Raw genomic sequence first — 6,000 nt, 5'->3', positions numbered from 1 at the left:
CAATGCTGTTTACTTCGCATACCCGTTACTAATGGTGTTACCTTTGAAATTGACCCCAACGTCCTTTACAGTCGAATAACATCAACTGAACGCAAAGTTTTATAATGAACCATGACTGCAGTTTTATCAGAATTGATCAATTACTTTATTCGTACATGATTGGTAAGGATTTATTAAGGTGGTTAATTAATCAATCACAGAATAAAGTAGTGTTACCTTTCTTTTTTTGTTTAGTATATATACTTATCATGACTTCCTACCATCATCTCCCTATTGGGAATTCGAGGCAAGTCTTCATTTCTAAAACTTGGTTCAGTTTTGAAAGATATTTAAAAAGGAACATCATTAAAAAGTTAAATGACAGAGTCTTAATATTGGTGGAGTTAAATTTAAAGACAAATTACATGTCAATACTTGTTGAACTTATTTATAACACTTGGGTAACTTTAACTAACTGTTGAAAAAAAATACAAAGGTACAAGCACAATATGTATTATACTGCTACTGAAACCTCGTTTCATAATGTTTTTATATCATTTTAACAATTCTGTGAAGTTTACTGTACTTCTGGAATTTCAGCAACTTTGTAATTTTAATCAGGTATATCTATTATTACTGTTGCCATGATTATCCAAGTATATATAACATAGATCTATAACATGTAAGGACAACAACCAAGTCTTCAGGCACATAAAACTGCTATTCATGATCCATATCTTCTAAACCTAATTTACATTTTGTATAAAACTGCATTATCAACCAGTGAGAGAATCAATAAACATTTAGTTTATGGGTCAAATGAGGCGAGGGTACTCCCAAATACACAGAGGGAATCCCAAAATTATCTAAACAGCTACCTCTCCACACAAAAACAATTAGAAAAAAAAATTTCCAGGTGTACCTAAAGAACTATTTTACATAAAAAGAACCAACAAATCAAACTTACATATCCGTCTTCCTCCTTGCTCCACTTCTGGTAGTAGAATTTTGCTAATTCATATACATTCTGGTGAAATGCTTGAGTGCAGTAAACCTACCATAAAATAGCAAAATAGTACAATATCGATTTGAACAAAATTTTGCTGCATTCTCATTTACAAATCCTACTTTTTTTACAACTGTTAATTATTTAACTTTTTACATATAAAAAAAACTTGTACATGTAGAAGATCACTATCAGCATCATCATCATCTAACACCATCATCTCACGGTCATCATAACCTGTAAATATCAGCATCATCATCATCTAACACCATCATCTCACTATCATCATAACCTGTAAATATCAGCTTCATCATCATCTAACACCATCATCTCACTATCATCATAACCTTGAAATATCAGCATCATCATCATCTAACACCATCATCTCACTATCATCATAACCTTGAAATATCAGCATCATCATCATCTAACACCATCATCTCACTATCATCATAACCTTGAAATATCAGCTTCATCATCATCTAACACCATCATCTCACTATCATCATAACCTGTAAATATCAGCATCATCATCATCTAACACCATCATCTCACTATCATCATAACCTGTAAATATCAGCATCATCATCATCTAACACCATCATCACACTATCATCATAACCTGTAAATATCAGCATCATCATCACCTAACACCATCATCTCACTATCATCATAACCTGTAAATATCAGCTTCATCATCATCTAACACCATCATCTCACTATCATCATAACCTTGAAATATCAGCATCATCATCATCTAACACCATCATCTCACTATCATCATAACCTTGAAATATCAGCATCATCATCATCTAACACCATCATCTCACTATCATCATAACCTTGAAATATCAGCTTCATCATCATCTAACACCATCATCTCACTATCATCATAACCTGTAAATATCAGCATCATCATCATCTAACACCATCATCTCACTATCATCATAACCTGTAAATATCAGCATCATCATCATCTAACACCATCATCACACTATCATCATAACCTGTAAATATCAGCATCATCATCACCTAACACCATCATCTCACTATCATCATAACCTGTAAATATCAGCTTCATCATCATCTAACACCATCATCTCACTATCATCATAACCTGTAAATATCAGCTTCATCATCATCTAACACCATCATCACACTATCATCATAACCTGTAAATATCAGTGTTGTCAAAAAAAAATCATCCACTTTTGTCAGGTCAACATTGGCTGTATCAAGACCTGCTCAAATAGTGAAAAATACTAGAATTACATGATATTTCATCATATCTGATCAGATATCAGTTTAGAAAAATAAATTTCTGAACCTAATAACATGTCATCATCTAAATGCACAGAGATGTAGTAACTAATTGATTTCAAGGTCATTTTTCTTCATGATCATTTTTAAAAACTCTTGTCAGACAGAGGATGGAAACACTGAAATATATCATGCTTCAGTTATCACATTAGTTCTCATATTTGTCCTCATCATCGCCGACATTTATCGTCACTCATCCTATAGCCTAGTAAAATTGAAACATGTACAAAACATTCAATAATAATATAGGTAGTATGGGCAAGTTTTAACATTTTCAAAAACCTTTTTTTCTTAGTTCATTGTGTTTTAACACGGAATAAATATATGTTTGGATTCAACGGGGTTGGTTGAAATCGACACCATGCATATACAGTATCAAACAGTAATTTACAGTTCAGAATCAATTATGGCGCGCGTTTCCTCCTGGAATCAAAAATACAGGGAATGTGTTTTCTACAAAAACGGGTACATAAAAACAATAACAATGCCATAATTATGCAGCAGATATTCCAGAATATATTTTTACAAAAGGGTGGATTTTACCTGCTCGGAAACTGCACGAAATAAACAAAACCCGTCTCTTGCAACAGGTTTTCGCCATAGGCCTAGAACTGCGAGAAAGCTGTCCATTGCTGCTTCCGGCTTTACTTGCTGCATCTTCTTAATCATTGTTTGATCTCTTGATCTAAAATGGATCATCGGTTGTTGTATAGCTTAACCATATAAGTCTGCGTTTCTGCCGATAAGGCTAACAATCGCTATAAAAATATCCCGGATGCTGTGTTCTTCATTATTCTATACGGGTTATTTTTATAGAGATTATTACATATTCTTATTGACAGAACCTCAGACTCCTAACTGGTTTACCTGTCCGTAAGTAACGGTACCACATGAAAATAAATGGATAGTACTTCGAGCACAATGCCGTCTGTTACCTGTTTGTGTCTGCATGAATTTCGCAACCGCACGTGCAACTGAAAGGCAAATCACGTGTTTCAACCAAATGCCGGAGGCGGTTAACAGACGTGTACATTCTATTCCGTATTAAACTATTTGTTTTTCATTAAAACTTTTAAAGATTTTCATACAGCGAAAGACAACAGACATTTCCCTTCAGGTAAAAAAAATAAGCACAATCAGTGTTTTCGTTGTGACGTCAGAACAAATGGTGTTAATTTCCAGTGGTGAAATTGTATTCGGAAAGTAGAAAATTTAATTATAAATTTTTTGAAAGCTTATCTGAAAAATTGTAATCACACCTCTGAAAATCATAAATTAAACGCGATTTTTTTTCACAATATGATAATTATTTTCGTTAATACGTCTTAAAATATATTTTAACCTTTTCACCGCCAAACAGACATTCTACGCACACTGAATGAGCTCGAATGATTCTGTCTATTTATCCGCGATATTCTTGTCTTCCAAAACACTATCGTTTACCATGAGACAACGCCTAGTAGTTTGTAACCAATTCCGCTAACTATTTTCTTTTCATACATGTCTTATATAAAAAAAATGACAATCAGGATTGGTGACACGACCTGTTCAACATCTGGATTTGTGACATCACCTGATCGACATCAGGATTTGTGACATCACCTGATCGACATCAGGATTTGTGACAACTGATCGACATCAGGATTTGTGACATCACCTGATCGACTTCAGGATTTGTGACATCACCTGTTCAACATCTGGTTTTGTGACATCACCTGATCGACATCAGAATTTGTGACATCACCTGATCGACATCAGGATTTGTGACACCACCTGTCCAACATCTGGATTTGTGACATCACCTGATCGACATCAGGATTTGTGACATCAACTGATCGACATCAGGATTTGTGACACCACCTGTCCAACATCTGGATTTGTGACATCACCTGATCGACATCAGGATTTGTGACATCAACTGATCGACATCAGGATTTGTGACATCACCTGATCGACTTCAGGATTTGTGACATCACCTGTTCAACATCAGGATTTGTGACAACTGATCGACATCAGGATTTGTGACATCACCTGGTCGACTTCAGGATTTGTGACATCACCTGTTCAACATCAGGATTTGTGACATCACCTGATCGACATCTGGATTTGTGACATCACCGATTCAACGTCAGTGATGGTGACACCACCTATTTAACGTCAGTGATGGTGACGCCACCGATTCAACGTCAGTGATGGTGACGCCACCGTTTCAACGTCAGTGATGGTGACGCCACCGATTCAAGGTCAGTGATGGTGACGCCACCGATTCAACGTCAGTGATGGTGACGCCACCAATTCAACGTCAGTGATGGTGACGCCATGGTGACGCCACCGATTCAACGTCAGTGATGGTGACGCCACCGATTCAACGTCAGTGATGGTGACGCCACCGATTCAACGTCAGTGATGGTGACGCCACCGATTCAACGTCAGTGATGGTGACGCCACCGATTCAACGTCAGTGATGGTGACACCACCTATTTAACGTCAGTGATGGTGACGCCACCGATTCAACGTCAGTGATAGTGACACAGCCGATTTGATAGATTCAACATTTATCAGCTATTCATGCCGATATCATATGAGTAATAAATTGTGTATTTTCATCGAAATTCCAAGGCCATCCATTTATATATATATATACTTTCATAATTTACTTGTAAATACTGTTATTAAATGGATACATTCACCATTTGTCGACAGCATGGTCAGAGTTAAGCAGTGGTTAGTGGGAAAAAATAATTGCTGCCATAGAAAAGCAAACAAACAAGAATTTTCAGAGCAAAAAAAATCTATGTGGCCAGTCTTAACAAAGCTACTGTGAAATGATAAAGAATATTCCCAAAGTTAATTCATTCATATCCGATTAATTATTATTTCACTAACCACTGGTAATCTCTAACGGAACTGTGAACAACCGGAACGCTCCTATACCCACCTTTTGGGGAGTGGGTGACCGAATATGGCCTCTCTCATCCCCCTTCGCCCTTCACACCCTTACGTACACGCAACTTATCTGTCGAAAGAGTTTACGCAATTTACACCCTACATACAGACATTTTTTCATTTAAAAAGAAAATGTTATACATTCGAAACAATATTCTTGGATCCAATCTGGGAAACCCTTCCACTGTGATGAACAATTAAACGGTTTACAAACATCGGACTTTACAATATACGTAAACGTGTTGTTTGTGCCTATTAACACCCCGAAAAACAATACATACCTGTAATTATCTTGTGACATGGAGCTCCCGGGAGACATACTGTGATATTCTAAATATGGATTTCGCGGGAAGACTCGGACTGCTATCATTCATGAACTGTCTGTATGTCTACCGTGAGAAAAATATGAAAACATTGTAGCAAATTTCTTTGTCTTGTTATACTTTTGTTTTCTTTCCTGATTACAATAATCACATGCTGAACTTTCGACTCGTTTCCGTTTTTCTTCAGATAAGACACAAAAAAGACAAGAAACTAATCATATATGAACTTGATGAATGTCAGGAAAAAGAGGCTTGATAAAAGCAAACAAATTAATTACGCGATTCCAGAACAATTGATAGTATCAATAACAAGGACATGTGCTTTCCGAGTACAAGTTTCAAAGCATCAAGTGAATTGGATATCTCAACAAAACGCTTTACTCAAGGTCGATGGCCAAGAACAAAAGATGAATAAATGAAAATAAT

The sequence above is a fragment of the Ylistrum balloti genome, unplaced genomic scaffold, assembly GCF_031769215.1.
Source record: "Ylistrum balloti isolate Yb309-2 unplaced genomic scaffold, AGI_CSIRO_Ybal_v1 Utg370110, whole genome shotgun sequence".
NCBI lineage: Eukaryota > Metazoa > Mollusca > Bivalvia > Pectinida > Pectinidae > Ylistrum > Ylistrum balloti.
This window is presented reverse-complemented; position numbering follows the sequence as displayed.